The sequence below is a fragment of the Fukomys damarensis genome, unplaced genomic scaffold (assembly GCF_012274545.1).
Source record: "Fukomys damarensis isolate Sample0158 unplaced genomic scaffold, DMR_v1.0_HiC HiC_scaffold_22, whole genome shotgun sequence".
In the NCBI taxonomy this organism is placed as follows: Eukaryota; Metazoa; Chordata; class Mammalia; order Rodentia; family Bathyergidae; genus Fukomys; species Fukomys damarensis.
Window position 1 is genome coordinate 444,926 of NW_022900934.1, and position 18,998 is coordinate 463,923.

The following is an 18,998-nucleotide window of genomic DNA, read 5'->3' on the forward strand; positions in this document are numbered from 1 at the left end:
AGAGATGTGTCAGTTTCACAGGGTACCGCAAGTCAGCGTCTGACAACTCAATCCCCGGGGCAAATAGGGAATTTTTTGCTCCAGGGGGAGGGCTCTAGCTAGTTGGGGTTTCCCGTCCCGCGAACAATTTCAGTGTTTGGGATTAGAGCACCTGGGCGCGCGGAGCCAGCAGGGTCGGCCCGGAGCCGCGTCTTTGTTTCGCTGTAAATAGACATGTCAGTTTCACAGGGTACCGCAAGTCAGCGTCTGACAACTCAATCCCCGGGGCAAATAGGGAATTTTTTGCTCCAGGGGGAGGGCTCTAGCTAGTTGGGGTTTCCCGTCCCGCGAACAATTTCAGTGTTTGTGGGATTAGAGAACCGCACACAATAGGGCAGGTCTGAGGAGCCTGGGTGGAAGCTAAACGGGGGGAAGAAAAGATAATTTCTTACACTGAAGAAATATAAACAAAAGAAAAGTTTGACTGAGATTCTTAGCGATTTTCCTCCCTCAGTAGTCTCGGCGGTGCTTTGGCGAGGGGTGCCCTGTGGAGATTGTTATCAGTATTGTTTAAAGAAATGCTAATTAGGAAACGTGCAGCAAACGGCCCCGCAGACACCTGTGCGCCGTACTTGTGTGTCTCTGCATTGTGTTAACTGTGGACTCTTTTCACACTGGATTTATCATAAACTTCCCGTTTGGTAACAGACTGTGGATACGGCTCTAACGCTGGCCCTTACGTCGCCTGTGCAAGGCAGTGTTTCCACTCAGCGAGACTGGAAAATAAGTTTGTTCTTCAAAAGAAAAATTGTGGAAGGGCTTATAGAAGAATTTGCCGAAGGAAATGAAGGAAACAGTATTTTATCGTAGTAGGGCTCGTCCATTAGGTCTGCTTTGTGATAATACTGGCTGTTTTGAACTGAAGACTTAAGTGGCACATCAGTCTTATTGGCAGAAAGAGTGAGCAAAAGATGGGAGTGTTTGGGCAGAGTTATTGCAGTATAAGTAAGAATTTAACATTGTTTCCCCTAAAAAGCTTGTGATTATTTTCATATGCTTTACTGAAGGGAAGAGGGATCCAGTGTTGCTGTGAGACTTTTTCTTTAGGGTGGTGGAAGGCACTCATTTTGGGGTGTCTAGAAATCCAAAATTTAGTCTTTGCCTCAGGCCTGCCTGAAAATATTTAATCAAGCCCCTCACTGAAATTATCTGGATGTAAGAATCTTGTTTTGCTTCATTTCTGTTCTGCTTTAGCTGCTTCTGTGTGAACTGAGTTGTCCCTGTGCTCAGAACTCGGCTCCACAGGCTCCTCCTGCTGTTTGGGGCTGTGGCAGTCGCTGCCTGGGTGCTCAGCGTCTCACTTCGTTACACCGGGGCCAGGCTGACCCTGCCTTTGTGACTTCTGTGCCCCTTGGTCATGTCACTGCAGCACAGAAGTCCAGAGGTAGCTCTGCAGATGGAAAGTGTCCCTGTCAGATGTGGTATTTACAAACACTGTAAATAAATGGAGTTACGTTTCAACAGTGAACTTTCCAACATTATTCTTATGTGGGATTTTTCAAATTAAGGGAAACTGGGCCACTCTGTCCCTGTGGTCTGTGTTTCTGGGGCGCTGCTCAGCTGTGGTGCCCTGTTCTTCACCAGAGGTCTTCAACCAACCTCCAGGAACTGAGGAGACCCACTTAGTGCATGGGGTTTGGAAAGTGCCACAGCCTGTGAACTTGAGCTCATTCCTCACATTACTGTTACTTTCTGTGCTCAGGTGCACTTGCAGTTGCTATAAGAAGGTTCTGGAAATCATTGCTCCCTCTCATGCCTGTACGGCATTCTGACACCTGCAGAAGGCAGTTCCATTTTGGGGGGCTGCATGTTGTCGCCCAGCTCTTGTTCTTACAATGTAGCTTTTTTCCCTCAGCTTTTTTTTCTTTTCTTTTCTTCTTTTTTTTTGAGACAAGGTCTCGCTGTGTAGTTTAGGCTGAATTCATTGTGTAGTCCAGGCTGGCCTCCAACTTGTGGTGATCCTCCTGCCTCAGCCTTCCAAATATTGGGATCACAGGTGTGCGTTAGCACACCTGGATTGTCAGCTTTTACTTAATGCATTTTCCCTTAAAGTATTGGATTGTTAAGAATTGCCACTCCCCAGGCAGGAAAAAAAAAATTAGGTTGCTGGAGTTTGATGAATGGCCTGACCTCAGTGGATGATCTCTACTGAAGCCGCAGACTGAAGTGATTGAAGTCGCTGCCTTGTCCCGGGCGTGCTCTCCTGTCCTCTGGTTGGTTGCCTGCCTGGCTTTGGATTAGCCAGTTCTGGCTCCGAACTCGTGCAGAGTGCTGTGCCCTAAGCCATGACATCAATGAAATTCTTCCTTCTTTTCTGCTGGAACACCTTGTGTGCCTCCATCCCTGCGTGCTCGAGCAGGGTGTTCTAGTTTTCGAGTGATGACAGAATGTGCCCAACTGTGTTGTTCATACAGTAGATGAAAAAGAGAAAACTTTTTCTGACAGTCTCACCAGTTGTTCTACTAAGGGCTAAAGAAAAGCAAGACTAGTCCGATCTGATCGAAGTGTGATTTATACAAGTTTTTCTGTTAAATAGTCCAATTTCAGTAGTGTCATTTAATTTACATTTAAAAGTTAATGAGCTTTTTGTTGATATTTTTTGTTTTGTTTTGTGGTCTGGGATCAAGCCCAGAGCTTCATACATGCTAGGCAAGAACTCTACCACTGAGCTACACCCTCACCCCTGAAAATTACAAAGAATTTTTGTTTGTTTGTTTGTTTTTTGAGACAGGGTCTCACTATGTAGTTGAGACTGACCTGGAATTCACTATGTAGCCCAGGCTGGTCTCGAACTTGCAGCGATCCTCCTGCCTCAGCTTCCTGAGTGCTGGGATTATAGGCACGTGCCACCATGCCCAGCTACAAAGTATTTAAAAATATCATTCTTTGGATTAAGAAATTACTCACCTAGCTGGGTGTGTGGCACCCGCATGCAATCCTAGCACTCGGGAGGCTGAGGCAGGACAACTACAGCAGTTGACCTCTTGTGGACCGGCCTTTGGAACAGGCTGGGGACAGGGCCAGTGGTTTGTTGGAGTGGGCTGGGTGGCACACAGGGACACTAGTAGGGCTCTGTGGTGATAGAAGAGGTGAGGAACATTGCAGAGAGCTTGAAGGAGGACCATGTAGACGGTTGGTGGGTCTGTACAGGTGACAGAAGGGAAAGAGCCCAGCACTGGACTTGTTCTGGCCTCTGCCTGGTGAAGAGTGGGGTGCTGGTTAGGCCCAGCAGCCTTGGGGCTGATCAGCTGTGGAGGTGGTGCGAAGACTGGTGCAGTTTCACACAGCACCTTCTGAAGCTGTTGCTTCAGCACATGACCCCTCCCTGGAGGAAGACCACGGGTCCTTTTTGGAACATTTTCTTACCTGTCCCTGCTATGTGCAGTGCCCATGTGCTGCCCCGTACTCTACTTCCTTCCTGCCATTGGCTCTCTGACTTGCTAATGTGTCTGTCATTCCCATTTCCCACAAAACGGAAAGGACCCATGAATGTGCACGGATGATGGATTTTTTTTTTTTTTTTTTTTTTTTTTTTTGAGCAGCGATTGAATTTAGGACCTTGTGCTTGCGAGGTAGGCACAGTGCCACTGAGCTAAATACCTGGCCCTGGATGATGGATTTTTAAAGAATGTATTAATTTATGTAAAAGTTGGACAGAATTACTACTATCATGGCATAGATACTTTGTGTTTGTAAGACATTTTTGTTTCCTCCATGGCTGCATCTGTCTCCTCCTAAGCACTCTGAAGGAAAGGAAGCCTCTTAACATTTAACAGAAAACCCTCCCTCTGCTGACTCTGAGAGTGCACAGGAGGCCCCGCAGGGCTCTGCTGGGTAGAGGTGGTAGCAAGGCTCCTCCTCATTTGTGCTGCCTATGCAGGGTTGGAGACTTCCAAGCTTTTGTGTATGCATGGTGCTGGGGTCACACCTGGGTCCTCACACAAGTCGGCAAGTGCTCTGCCTGGAGCTCCATCCCCGGGAAGACACCAACATTTCAAGAGCTGCCTCCGTGAACGATGGTTGTTCCTGGACGGTGTGGTCCATGTGACCTGGGCAGGTTATCTTTGCAGTGTGGGTCACCAGGGCAGTAGAGGGTTTGACTGGTCTTCTAGCTCCTTCACTGTCCGCCCCCACTCCTGGGAATAAAACTCGAAGGTGGTTCACCACTGAGCTAGATACCAGCCCTTTTTATTTTTTATTTTGAGATAGATTTTTATTAAGTTGCCCAGGCTGGCCTCAAACTTGCAATTCTCCCGCCTTAGCCTTCCTAGTAGCTAGGATTATAGGCTGGTACCAGTGTGCTTGGCTTGTGTTCTGTTTTTTGTTGTTGTTGTTGTTGTTGTTGTTGTTTTAAACAGGCTGTTACTGAGTCACTACTCTACAGGCTGGGTTTCAACTCCTGATCTTCTGGCCTCAGCTTCCCTGAGTGCTGGAATTACAGGAGTGGGCCACCATGCTCAGCTTATGTTCTCAGATTTTTTTCATTATCATAAAGGCGCTGTTTGCTGTGATTTGAAATGATTACTGACCATGTGTGTATTTATAATTTTTGATTTCTGAAGGGGAACCAAGGAAGTAGATATTTATTTTCAATTTTTTGTTAGTCCATGTTTGCAATGTGTAATGACTAATTCCTCACGGGGGGTTGGTATTGTACATAACATATCTTCATTTTTCATCCCCTCTTCCTCCTCTCCCGCCCCACTTCCTCCATCTCTTGGTCCCCCATCCATGTGTGAAAGAGCTATCTCCCTACTCCCTGTTATCTTTTATATTGCTCTTTATATTTTAGGCTTCTCATGTAAGGGAAATCTTGCAATATTGAAGCTTGTGTGCCTGATTTATTTCACTTAACCTTATGGTTTTTAAGGTGCACCTATTTTCCTACAGATGTCTCAGGTCTGTCCTTCTTTGTGGCAGAGCAGCCCTTCGTTGTCAGCAAATGCCACATTCTCCTTATCCCTTCATCTGCTGGTGGACAGACAGTTCTCACATATACATGTGTACAGCACAACACCAGCCACACACTATTGGGGGGGCGGGGAGTGGGGAACAGGGTCTCCCTATGTAGTTGAGACTGACCTGGAACTCACTATGTAGCCCAGGCTGGTCTCGAACTCACAGCGATCCTCCTGCCTCAGCCTCCCGAGTGCTGGCTGGGATTACAGGCATGCGTCACCACGCCTGGCTGAGATTTAACTACTGTGGGCTGTGCGGCTATATGCACAGGTTTGTATGTCACTGTAATGTGTCTTTAACTCTTTGAGGAAGATACTTAGAAGGGGAAAAGCTAGGGTAAATGAAATTTCTATTTTTGGTGTTTTGAGGAATTAAAATTGCAAGGGCACTTATTAAACAATACTAATGCTCTTGTCCAGAAGCAAATGAAACATTTTAGGTTAATGTTACTCTTTGCACTGGAGTGTTTATGTTTGGCATTATATTATTAAAAGTGCTCCTGGGTATTTTATATTATCATTTTTATTTTGTTGGTTATTCTTAAGCATCTAGGTAATAAGTAGGAAATTTGCATGTTTTTCCACTTGATTTTTTTTTTTATTTTTTGGTACCGGGGATCGAACTCGGGTCCTTGTGCTTGCGAGGCAGGTGCTGGAACCACTGAGCTAAATCCCCAGCCCCCTTCCACTTGATTTTTATTTCCTGTTGTTTATGTTGATGTAGAAACATATGAATTCATTGCATTGTATAAAGACTTTTGCTCTTTAAATTCAGGGTGTTTTAAAGAACTTCTGATAAATTGTTAGCAGACACAGCTGTCTATGGGGTAGTGAAACGTGTATAAAATGTGTATCCCAGGACCAGCCCACCAGGTAGCTGAAGGAAGTTTTGTTTTGTACTGGGAATTGAACTCGGGATCTTGCGCTTGTGAGGCTGGCAGCAGAACCACCACTAAGCTAAATCCCTGGCCCAGAAAGGGCTTTTTAATGTTGAGTTCATTTTAACTTTTCCTGTTTATTTTCATATTTTTATGTTGTTTGGTAGTAGAAGGTGACACTGCTTTTGCTATTCGTTTTGGTCATTTTCACAGTTGCTGTCTTTGAGTGATGTGAACATTCTGGGAGACAGGAAAGTAGTCTTCTGAGTTCCTTTACTTTTCCTCTTCTGGTCTGGCCTGTTGATCACTGCTGCTATTTTTGATTTATTTGGTGTGGTAGAAATTGCCAGCCAAGTGTAGTAGTGCACGCCTGTAATCCCAGCACTCAGGAGACTGAGGCAGGAGGGGAGCTGCGAGTTTGAGACCAGCCTGGGCTACAGAGTGAGTTCAAGGGCATCTTGAACAGCATAGCAAGATCCTGTCTTAAAACAAAACAAAACTAGAAATAAAAAGGAAAAAAACCTTGCCAGAGACCCTGGTGTGAGGGACGGTAGGAGGCTCCAACTGTGTGGCCCCATGATAGAGGCGGGTTCCTGCCATGGAGTAGCACCCAGGATTTCCAGATGGAGATGTGCCACCTGCCTGTGCTGGAGTGGTGGGGCCAAGACGCACCGCTTCCCTGTGGGCGAGGACGGCCAGCCAGATGCCGCAGGTGCTCAGTGTCCTGTTTCCTCAGAGGTCAGCAAACCTCTGGTCCCTGGGGAAGCGCAGCAGGGCACAGTCCCGGTCCCTTAAAGGGTTTTACAGCCATCTCGCAGGTATGGCCAATGCCAACCATGGTCGTCCTCTGAGCACTGCTGTCGTCCCCTGTCCTGCTGTTGTGTCCTGCGTGGTGCTCTTCCCAGCAGAGGTGGCAGGTAACCAACATGTGAACTAATGTGTGCCACAGACATGCACAGCTCAGGACGCACTGAGAGGGACACGGGATGGAGCCTTGCCTTAGAGTACAAGCACACTACACAGGCCGGGACTCCCGGGGTGTCTCCTGGTGACAGGGCCTGCTCTGGAGAGAGATGCAGCAGGCAACGGGCAGGAGGGGTGAGGACTGAGCACTCGACCGGGTGAGCAGAGCTCGGGGCGAGAGCATTTGGATGGACAGCTGGGCACAGCTCTGTGCACTTCCCAATCTCAAGCAGGGTGTGGGACCCCTCTTCAGGGTACCTGAGCACATCTGTCTCCCAAGTCAGACCTGGGATCTCGGCTGTTTCTCTTTCCTGGGCAGGAGGTGAGACCTGTGGCCCCTTTTAAAATATCTTATTTTGCGGGGGACGTATGCTTCATGTGCTTTAATGCTGAGCTATACTGCAGGCCTTCCCCTTTTGGAGGCAGTCTTGCTGCACTGCCCAGGCTAGCAAAAATTCGATCCTCCTTCCTCAGCCTCCAAAGCGGCTGTGATTACAGGCTTGTGTTGCCACACCGGTGATAACATTATTTTTAAAAGTTTATTTTGGAAGTTTTGAAATATACACAAAATTAGAGAAAATGACCTCTTCACTAGCTGCAGTAATTCCTGACAGTCTGCTCTTATTTCCATTATTTCCTTAATTTTTTTGTTGGGTATTTAATTTTTTTTTCCAGTACCAGGAATTGGACTCAGGGCCCCGCACTTGCCAGCCAGGTGCTGTACCGCTGAGCTATATCCCTGGTCCTGTTGGATATTTTTTTGTTTGATTGGTTTTTTTTTGGTACTATGGATGAAACTCTGGACCTTATGCTTGTGAGGCAGGCAGTGACACCGCTGAGATAAACTGGGGACCTTGTGCTTGTGAGGCAGGCGGCATCTGTTGGATATTTTAAAAACTAATTCCACGTATTTAATTCTACCTTCAAGTACGTAGGCTTGTACAGTAATACATAGTTATACACATGTATGTTTCTATTCTTGAATTATTGCTGTCATCACTATTCTTTTTGGTGGTGGGGACTGAACCCAGGGTCTTTACACTGAACTACACTCTCACCCCTTTAAATTTTATTTATTTATTTGTATCTATATTTTTCAGTACTGGGGATTGAACCCAGGGCTGTGGCAATGAGCTACATCTCAGTCTTTTTCCTTTTTTAATTTTTAATTTTGAGACAGGATCTCACTAAGTTGGCTAGGCTGGGCTCAAACTTGTGACTTTCCTGCCTCAGCCTCCCAGAGTACAGTGATTATAGGTATGTTCCACCACAACCAGCTTTCTTTTTTTTCCCACAGATAAATCATCTTTATCTATAGCAAACACTCTGGAAAAAAAAAAAAAAAGGCAGGAAAAGAAAAGAAAGTGCTGGATCCCCAGAAAAGCAGAGTTGGTGAGCCAAGTGTGTACTTTGGGGTGTGGAGCTGCACCCCGCAGTGCTGGCCTCCTACAGCAGGCTCTGACATTTGGTAGAGCTGGGAGGAGAATGGCTTTGCTTATACTTGTGGCTCACCCACTGTCCTCTGATCTCAGGTGTGGCCAGAACGTGAAGGCATGGTCGCCCAGACCCTGGCCCTGGGACGCACAGGTCCTGGTCCCTGTCCAGCCGGCGGGTTCAGGTCTGCAGACCAGGACAGGTATCCTGGGCACACTCGGGTCCGGCCTGCACAGCGGCCCCTTTTTGCACAGCCCCATTTCCTGGCTGGCTTATGTGCCTACTGTGGCCTTGGGCACAGGGGCTCCCGGAAATACTTCACTAGACATGAAGTGACGATTGTATCCTGCCAGAGCTGCCCACGGCCCTCTGAGGAATTTCCTCTCGCTTTCAAAGTTGGAGCCCTGGGCTTGGCAGGTTCCCTGACAGGGGCTGGGAAAGGAAGCTTCGTCTTTCTTCTGGGGTACTTCCAAGGCTCCAGGGGTCCCCTCAGACCCCCGTGTTCACCCCGCCACCTGCAGGGGTGTGGGGCATTTGCAGCTGGGAAGTGTGTGAAGGGTCCCTTCGAGCGGTGTGGACACCACCAGGTGCTTCCGGGGCCGCTGCTGGCGGGAGTGGAGGGAGAGCGGGCATACCTTTGGCTGCTATGCCTCGTAATGGAAGTGGGGAGCCTGGGTGCTGTTGGTAGGCCTGCCCACTGTTTTTGTCTCTTTCCCTTCTGTACTCATTCATTTCTTATAAACTGTTCATCCATCCATGCACAAAAACTTTTTTGTATACTGTGAATTGATCCCAGGGCCTTTGCACTGAGCTATATCCCCCGTTCTTTTTAATTTAAAAAAAAATTTGAAACAGATCTCTCCGAGTTGCGCTGAGGTCATACTTGGTGACCCTACCCCTGGTGCTGCCCTCACCCTGAACACCAGGGCTCAGTCCCCTGTCCTCCCCGAAGCTAGTGCTGCACTCCCCTTCAAGCAGGGACAAGCAAAGGTGTCTGGGCTGCTGCTGTGGAGGTGCAGGGACCTCTGAGGCCTCTGATCTCCATCAGTCTTCATCCTTTGGTGCCTGCGTGGCTTGGGAAACCAGAAGGCTTCTGAACCGGAGGTGGCCAGGGGTGTGGAGAGAGGGTTTGTCCGTGCCCGTCCTCTGCCAGGCTGTCTGCATGGCTCCTGCCTGGCGGCTGTTACTTGTCCGTGCAGCGCCTGTCCCTGTGGGACGAGAGAGGCCTGTGCCCTGTGCTCTGTGCTGCAGGACTGGTCATGGGGACTCCTGGACACGGGTGTCGGTGCTGTGGGGCCCTGGGGCAGGCCCAGGCTCGCCACTCCCCGGCCAGAGCAGCTCTGGCCTGTGGTGGCTTCTCTAATTTCCAAGCTGTGAGTGTGGATTAGCGACCCCAATGCACCGCTGCAACCAGGTGAAGGCAGCAGAGTGTTTGAAATGTGTGTCTGGGTAAGAAGCAGAAGTTCTCTGAGTTCTCCTTACAGTGTACTATAACTTGGAGGGCATTTCCAAGATAAAAAGTTAGAAAAGAAAAAGGTTCCATTGTTTGAGAGCAAGCACAGTGCGTCTTCTTCACTTTTGTGTCTCAGTGGAAGTGTTTGAAGTTAGCGTTTCAAATCACAGTGTTTGTTTATTTTTGAGACAGGGTCTCTCTGTGTAGTTCAGGCTGGCCTCAAACTCATGACGATCCTCCTGCCTCAGCCTCCCAAGTGCTGGGATCACAGGTGTACGCCACCATGCCTGGCTGTTTATTTTTGAGACAAGGTCTCACTGCGTATTTCATGCTGGCCTTGAACTTACTATGTAGTCCACACTGGACTTGAACTTGTGGTGATCCTTCTGTCTCAGCCTGCATGCCCAGCTTCTGAGTAGTTTTGTTAGGAGTGCAAGATGCGGTCCTGGGCAGAGCGGCTTCCACTCAGAGGGAGGCAGAGCTCAGAGCCCGTGGGTGCTGTCAGTGCTGGACGGAGGGCGGGCACCTAGAGGGCGTCCCGGGGGAGGGAGGGGCAGCTTACCCTGGCTCCTGCTCGGAGATGTTGCCATGCTGCCGCTACAGCTACCCTGCCAGGTGGGACTGAGCTGCCCTTTAAACTTGAGCGGTCTAAAGCTGAAAGGAGGGTTGAGCCAGATTTCAGTCTGAGAAGCGGCCCGTTGGAGCCCACAGTGGAAGGAACTGGCCCCTCTCCTTCTCTTTCCCCACCTGGCAGAGCGAAGAAATCCTCCAGGCCAACTTCCCAGCAGCCAAAGGACTGGAGCTGGAAGTCCGGAGCTTGGGTCCCAGTGGACAGGCCAGGCGCAGGGCTTGATTCTGGCCCGCTGACCATCCCAGGGCTCTGGGTCTTGCCTCTGCACCTGAGCCTGTTCCCAGGGCCCTTGGCTACTCACCCAGGTGTCAGAGCCCGAGTCAGGACCGCAGGAGCCTGGCCAGGGGTGGCCCGGTGGCCAGTCCTCCCTCCTGTGATGTTTCCTTCCAGGTCCACAGCTCTGCTCCGAGGCCCAGCAGCACCAGGTCTGTGACGTCAGCCTTCTCCAGGCGTTTGCTCATTTCCTGTGGCTCCTCCTGGGATGTCCCCCGTCACTGGAGTTCTTGCCAGCCTGAAAGCCACCATGTTCTGCCACTTCTCTCGCCAGACTTTCGAAGAGCTGTGCTCGTGGCTGCCGCCTGTTTCTGAACCCCCGCAGGTCACGGGGTCTGGAGCAGCCCCTTGGGTTCTGAGTGGCTGGGCCCCGTGGTTCTCTTTTCCAGCAGTGGAGAGAGCTGCTCCGGCACCACCCTGGGTCGGCCAGTCCTTCTGCTGCTGCCCTTGGAGGCCCAGCCTGGCACAATGGGGAGTTGCTTCTGCTTCATTCGCTTGGTCTGTGGGAAGCTCCAGGCTGCTGAACACGTCAAGTGCTGGGCCGATTCTTGGGGGGCTTTCTGGCCCGCCCTGCATCCGTGCCTCACCTAAGTACTGCGCAGCCCCTCCCTGCTGCCTCTGCTGGAGCTGCAGCAGACTCGATGCCATCTCCAGCAACGCTCGGGCCTCTGCCATCCGTGTGTGGGCTGTGGGCACCTGCTTGGAACTAGGGGGTGCAGGTGAGCCCCCAGAACACGTGCTGAGCTGAAGGGTCTTCTGTCTTTGGGGAACCCAGGCCCTGGGCTGAGAGGAGGCAGGGAAGGTTAGGGTTAGGCCTGAGGATTTGGAAAGGGGAAGGAGCCCATGTGGTCTGGGTGGAGTGCGCCAGAGGATGTGACAAGGGACAGGTTCGGACGGAGGAGGCATGAGAAGGAACTGAGCCTGGTGACCAAGGGGAAGCGGCCGGCTGCAGACCCAGAGCCGGCGGTGTGGTCAGCCCGGTGTGGGTTTAGATCTCCCTGGCTGCGGTGTGGAAACCTGCAGCTCTTTAGCTGGTCCCACGCTGATTGTGCTCCCTGCACAGTGTAGGGGATGCCTCCTGTCTCGTCCTGTATGGGTGCTGTGTCTGTTCTTGTTTCTGGAGGGGGTGTTCTTTCCCATCTGGAGCTTCTTTAATTTGTGTTTATTTGGTGGGTTTTGCTGTACAGTCCAAGCTGGCCTCTAACTCCTGGTGATCCTCCTGCCTCAACCTCCTGAGCGTACATCACCACACCCAGCTTAGTTTAATTGAAAAAAAATTTTTAGAAATTTATAGCTTGATGCCATACTCTTAAGTGAAATAAATAGGAAACATGTATAAATACAGAATTGTTTCTGTGGTATGAGAATCTGAAAGTGTAAATGAGGACTAAACTGTGCCATAGATACTGTGAAATAGGAAGAAATGATTCAAAGGGTAAGGAGAACTAGGGGAGGGGGTGGGGGCAAGGAAGGGAGGGAAAGAAAAATGAGAAGAGAAGGAAGAAATGGAAACAAAGCTTTTGAACAGGGATGAGTGGAGGAGTGGAAGGGAGGAGTGGGAAATGGGGGAAAAAAAACAAGAACCAGGAATCATCCTGTACAGGTGCAAATTCCCCATGATAAATGTGATCATCATGTATACCTACAATGTACCAAACTTAATGCATAAAAACATTTTAATTAGTGCACATGTGCAGTACAAAGTGATCACCTTCCTTGCAGGGAGTTGGTACGTGTACATAACACATCATTTTTTTTAGTCAAGGTCTTGCTGACCTTGAACTCACTATGTAGCACTCCCACCTCAGCCTCCCAAGTGCTGGGATTGCAGGTGTGTGCCACCATGCCTGGCTTATAACACATTTTTAATCTTCTTTTAAAAAACCCTTCCTCATTTAATTTTTGTTGTTGTTGTTGTTGTTTGCAGTACTGGGCGTTGAATCCAGGTATACTCTACCACTGAGATACATTTCCAGACTTTTCTCTTTTACTTTTTTTTTTTTGGTACCAGGGATCAAACTTGGGACCTTATGCTTGCAAAGCAGGCTGTGGAACCACTGAGCTAAATCCCCAGCCCCTTTTTTCTTTTTTGAATCAGCATGTTGCTAAATTGCTCAAGGTGAACCTGAACTTGACATCCTCTTGCTTCAGCCTCCTGAGTAGCTAGGATTACAAATGTGTGCCATTGTGTCCAGCGGTACATTTAAAACAATTTTAAGTAGTACATGCCTGTAATCTCAGCACCCTGGGAGGTTGAGGAAACAAGATCACAGGTTGGAGCCCAGTCTGGGTCAGTTAATGACTTGGAAAGACTCTGTTTCAAAATAAAAATAAGGGTTGGGGTTCAGCCCATCTATATATGTATATATGTATGTATGTATAAGGCTCAGCAGTTCGGTGGCTTGCCTTGCAAGTGCAAGGACCTGAGTTCAATCCCCGGTACCAAAAACAAACAAACAAACAACAACAACAAAAGTTATATTCCCCCACCTTCCTGAAAGAATTAAAAGCATCACACCACAACTATATATGCACACCTATGCTCGTAGCGGCACAGTTTGTAATAGTTAAATCTTGGAAACAGCTCAAATGCCCATTAACTGATGAATGGATAAAAAAGATGTGGCTTTTTATACAATGGAGCACTACTCAGCCATAAAGGATAAACTTGAGACATTTCTAGGTATATGGAGGCACCTTGAGACTTCACTCTTAAGTGAAATAAATTGGATACATGTGTAAATAGTGCATTGTCTCTCTGGTGTGAGAAACAATGTGTAAGTAAAGACCAAAACGGGGCCGGAGATTTAGCTCAGTGGCACCACGCCTGCCTTGCAAGCTTGAGGCCCTGAGTTTGATCCCTAGTACCTCAAAAAAAGACCAAAATGTATAGTAGATAATGTAAAATAGGAAGAAATTGTTCACCCTGAAGGGAACCAGGGAGCAAGGAGGGGGAATAGAAGGAAAGGGAAAAGGGCAAAGGGCTGGGGATTTAGTGAGCGGCACTATGCCTGGTGCAAGGTCCTGAGTTTGATCCCTGGTACTGAAAAAAAAAAAAGGAGGAGGAATTGAGGAGAAACAGGGGGAAATGGAGGAGAGGAAGAAGAAGAAAATGGAAACAAAGCATTTATAAATGGGGGAAGGGGTTGAAGGTAGAGGAGGGGATTGGGGAAAGAAGGAGTCAAGAGACAGCAGGTACCGGTCCGGCTTCCCTGCGGTGAAGGTGATCGCTCAGTTTAGCTCAGTGGTGCCACCGCCTGCCTCACAAGCACAGAGTCCTAAATTCCATCCCTGGTGCCAAAAAATTAAAAAATAAAAAATAAATAAACAAATCGTACTATGAAAATTAATTTAAAAAACAAAAGTTTTTGGAGAAAAAATGTTGGAGCAGTGAGTGCGAGCAACACAACTTCTTCAGGATGGAGATCAGTTGAGAGAAAGATCAGCATTTGAAATATATTCTTTTAAGATTATTATACATAGTATATTAAAGATTTTACTCTCTAGTTATGAAATTTAATTTTTCATAGAAGTTTTTATATTTTCTTTATTAATATCTATTTGTATTACATTAAAATAAAAAATAAAAGTAATTTAAAAACTAAGATTAAAAGGTCTGGGGATATAACTCAATGTGAAGGCCCCAGGTTCAGGGCCCAGTAGAACAAATAAATGAGTAAACAAAATTTAAAATGCAACTGTGGATAAAATATGATCTATGTAAAATTCGGTTTATTTAATAATGTCCCCTAGTTCACGTGTTCACTTTGAAGTTTTCAGTATTCGGTCCGTGGGCAGCGGCTGCCGCGCACGGCGCTCTAGCTGCACAGGCGTGGAGCTTCAGTGCCCCGGGGCTGCTGCAGAAAGCCACTCCTCTGATGACAGCGGTTTCTGCGCCCTCAGCCCCGGAGGCCGCGTCCCTCCAGGGGGACCCTGCCCTCTGTGTCCTCTTTTATGAGGGGCTGCTTTCTGAGGTCTGGGCCTACTCCAGCACCCCGCCTTCACTAACAGTGGCTGCAGTGACCTACTTTCACAGGCTCTGAGGTCCTGGAGGTCAGGACTTCAGCATAGGAGATTTGGAGGTACAGTGCAAGCCACAGCAGTGGTGATAGAGCCCTTGGGTAGACGAACAGAGGATTGTAGCCGAGTAAGGGTGTTTTCACAAGAATAAACTTAGGGTCTTGGTTGAAGCACAACTTAGGTATAGCAAGCTGCACGTGTGCGGAGTATCATGCGACCAGTGATACTCTGCCACAGGTGCCTACTCTGGTGTCACCCGCCTGGCGCAGGGCACTGCCCGCCACCTGTCGCCGTGGATGGGTCTGTCTTCTGGGATTCCGAGGGGAGGGAACCTGCCTCAGGGTCCTGAGGTCTGGCTCGGCCTGTTTATGTGGGATCAGTCTGGACTTCGGCGGAGGGAAGCTGTGCGAAGGCCAGGCTGGGGCCACAGGACCCCTTTTTCCTGCCGAGCAGGATCTGGTGTCGGGATCTGGTTCCTCCCTAGTGTGACTGCTCGGAATGATATTGCACACCCTTTTTTGGGTCCAATTTGTCTGCTTCTCTTGGGTGGGTACCAAGCTCACTGGGTGTTTGGCAACCTTTTTGTTGTGCTACTGGGGATTGAACCCAGGACCTTCACCTTGTGTTCCACCCTTCACCCTTTTTCGTGTTGAGACCCTCTCACCACGTTGCCAAGCTGCTCAAGCTGGGCTCGGCCTTGCCCTCTTCCTGCCGGAGTGCTGGGACTGCAGGTGTGTGCCACACGCCTGGTGGGTCACCTTTGAAGATGCCGCCAAATCGCTTTCCAAAGCGGCCAGGCCACTTTGCATCCCCCAGCAGTGAGTGGGGTTCCAGGCACCCGCACCTGTTGTGACTGTGGTCAATCTGATGGGTGTGCAGTAGCCCCTCATTGTGGCTTTGTTTTACATTTTTTGTTGTTTTTGTTCCCAAGGAGTGAACTTGGGTCCTTGCGCTTGTGAGGCAGATGGTGGGACCACTGAGCTAAATCCCCAGCCCTGTTTGTTTTACTTTTGAGACAGGTTCTCTCTATGAAGTTTGGGCTGGCCTTGAACTTGAAGCCCTCCTCCTGCCTCAGCCTCCCAAGTGCTACAATTACAGGTGTGCGCTCCCATGCTTGGCTGGGGCTTTCATTTGTATCTTGCTGATGGCTGATGGCTGAGCACCTGTCCATGTTCAGGCAGGAGTGATGTGTGTTCCGTTTTCCATGTCTGTTCAAAACGTTGTCCATTAGAAATTGAACCACAGTTGTCATGAAGAGAGGTTTTAGACTCACAGTTAATATTGGCCTCCCTCAAATCCTGGTGGGCTGCCACCTGGCTGCTAACACCTGAATCAGAGTGGTTGGGTCTTAGAGCGGAGGGTATCCTGCTTCCGCTTTGAGTTAGTTATTCACTTGCTATATTACTTTTTTTGTGTGTTTTGAGGCAGGGTCTCACTCTGTAGCTGAGTCTGGCTCTGAACTCACTATGTAGTGCAGTCTGGCTCTGAACCCACAGAGACCCTCCTGCCTCAGCCTCCCGAGTGATGGGATTACAGGTATGTGCCACCGCACCTGGCTCACTTACTATATTACATTTTAAGCAAGATCTAAAATAAAACATATAACTCTAACTGAAGTGCAGAAGTTAAGTTAGAGGTTAAACAGTGCAATGAAGTATGAACGTGGTGACGTAGTTTGAACTCATGTTTGAGAGGGGCGCATGTGCCAGTCATTCAGAGTGAGGGCGGGGGCTCTCCCAAGACTGACTTGGCAACTCGGGCCAGGGCGGGCCAGGGGCCTGCAGCTGTCTGGTGCCCAGCTGTAAAGGGCACCCTGGGCTGCAGGCTCCCTGCCAAGGCCCTGGTGCTGAGCAGAAGGCTGCGTGGGACTGTGACTGAGGCAGTAGGCCTAAACTGTAACCATTATTTTACATTTCTACTGGAACATGAAATCTTCCTGGTGGAATTCTTTAAGGGCTCAAAGGGGAAAACAAGCGCACCCCACTCTCTGTATGGATATTTGGAACTCACAGTACAGCAAATGAAGTCTGTGCTTAGTCTTTAGATTTCATATTTCTTTTGCTTTTATTTTTTTGAGGCAGGGTCTCAATGTGCAGTTCAGGCTGGCCTTGAACACTGGGCGATCCTCCTGCCTCAGCCTCCTGAGTGCTGGGAGTATCTCACCCTGTGATTCTTTTGCATTTTAAGATGTGCTGCCTGGTGTGATGGTGTACGCCTGTGATCCCCGCACTTTGGGAGACTGAGGCAGGAGCATCAAAAGTTCAAACCCAGCTTGGGCCTAAGATGCTGCCTCAAAATACTGAAAAAGGGCTGGGGGTGTACTGGGGTGTAGCTTCATGAGAAGGCTCTGGATTTTTTTTCTTTTTGAGACAGGGTCTCACTGTGTCGTTGAGACTGACCTGGAACTCACTGTGTAGCCAGGCTGGTCTCGAACTTGCAGCGATCCTCCTCAGAGAAGGCTCTGGATTTGATCCCCAGCACTGAAGAAGAAAGAGGAGGGGAAGAGGAGGGCAGGGATAAAACTAAATTACACTGACTTATCCAGTCTGTACTCATGAAGCATCAAGGGTTGTATGAAAGAGCTGGATTTCGTAAGTGCACATCTTAAGTAACACAGCCTCTGCCTATAATTCTAAAAGTTTTAGAATTGTTTTCATACTGGGGATCAAACTTGGGACCTTGCCTTTGCGAGGCAGGCGGCGGCACCACTGAGCTGCATCCTTGGCCCTAGAATTCTTTTGTTATGTATTTTACATAATGTTTGCGGTATGTGGTGATAGCATTTACCGTGGGAGTTTGTACCTGTGTGTACACACCTGAATTATGTCTTTGGTTCCTTCCCCTCTCGTCTCTCCCTGCTCCCTCCATCTCTTGATCCCCTTCCCATTTGATAATCTCTGTTTCCAATCTCTTCTTTGATTCTTTTTTTTTTCCTTCTGGTACCAGAAATCAACTCAGCCTTGCACTTGCCAGGCAGGTATGGCACTGCTGAGCTACATCCCCACCCCGCTTTGATTCTTTTTTAATCCTTTTCTTCTCTCTCTCCCATCTTTTGTTCCCCTTCCCATTTGAAAAAGAGTTCCCTACTCCCTATTACTTACCCTTTATTTTGCTCTTTATTTATATTTTGGGTTTCTCAACCATGCCATATGTAAACTTTTGTGTCCGACGTATTTCACTTGACATCTCTGTCTCGAGGTGCATCGATTTACCTACAAATGTCTCAAGTTTGTGCTTTATTTTGCCTATAATTAAATTTTAAAATTTTTATTTATTCATTTTTGTACCAGGGATCAAACTCAGGACCTTGTGCTTTCAAGGTGGGCGTGGTGCCACTGAACTACATCCCTGGCCCTTTTGCCTATAATTTTAAAAGTAGCTTTGTGGCTGATTTCCTTTTACCTTCTGGGATTGTTCGGAGAAAGAGTTGGAGTGTTTCCGTCTCTCCACAGCGGCCCTGCTAGTTGGAAGCCAGGTGTGGTAAGTCCTGGTGTAGAAGTGATTCCTACCTCTTCCTGTCAGTGTGGCCTGATGGGAACCAGGTTTTGGCAGTTTGAGTTCGCTAGTGGTTTATTCTGTGGGAGTCACTGGGCGCCCGGGACGGCGGGACACAGGTGTGTGGGGTGTGGTGTTGGGAGCGCGCTGGGCTCTGGCCTGGGATCTGGGTGCCCGCTGGGAGCTGGCCCGGGTGAGCCCCGACTTCCCGCCACGCTCACATTGAAAGTGTCAGGGACGCTGGCACAGACATCGAGGTGAGCAGCTGCCACCTTTCGTCTCCTGGGCCACTGGATCGAGTACACTGTCCGTGCTCCCCAGCACTGGTGCGGGACTTGACGTTTGGACTTTGATCCTGGAACGTGAGTCAAGTTGTCCTGGTAGCCAAAGTGGTTTTCAGTTTGAAACCCGTGTCTTGAGATGAGTGCACTATCAATGAAGCAGGTACTGGAGAGTCTTCAGGGAAAGACACAGAAGGGGTAGGAACAGCAGCAGCTGGCCAGGCGTGATGGCACACGCCTGTGGTCCCAGCACTCAGGAGGCTGAGGCAGGAGGACTGCTGAGAGTTCAGAGCCAGTCCACACCTCCTCTGCCCCCTCGTTCTACCCAGCACTTAGCTTCACACGATGCACAGCTGTGTCCTGTTGCAGGTTTCAAGGAGGCCTCTGCACAGACCTGTGAGCTGTCGGGTGGACAGGTGCTTTGACATGAGGAGGCTATTTGTCTGCAGGTGTGTGTCCCGGGAACGGGCGTATTTGTCGGGTGAGCAGGCGTGTGTGTCCGGGAGTGGGCGTGTGTGTCCCGTGCGCAGGCGTGTGTGTCCCGGAGCGGGCACGTGAGTCCCATGAATGGAA

General features: G+C 49.0%; 1 protein-coding gene across 7 annotated transcripts in view; it reads left to right on the top strand.

Moving 5' to 3' along the window:
- The window catches only part of Zbtb46 (zinc finger and BTB domain containing 46), a 67,725-nt gene that overhangs the window by 4,960 nt on the left and 43,767 nt on the right, over window positions 1-18,998 (top strand). The window contains exon 1 of one of the 7 annotated variants that reach the window (XM_010633370.3): window positions 10,106-11,348. The exons of 4 other annotated variants lie outside the window; for them this stretch is intronic. The gene's annotated coding sequence lies outside the window, so the exon portion shown is untranslated. Of the gene's footprint in view, window positions 1-10,105; window positions 11,349-18,031; window positions 18,130-18,850; window positions 18,875-18,998 lie in introns of those variants that run through there. 2 more of the 7 variants (XM_010633371.3, XM_010633372.3) reach the window with 2 other exon arrangements.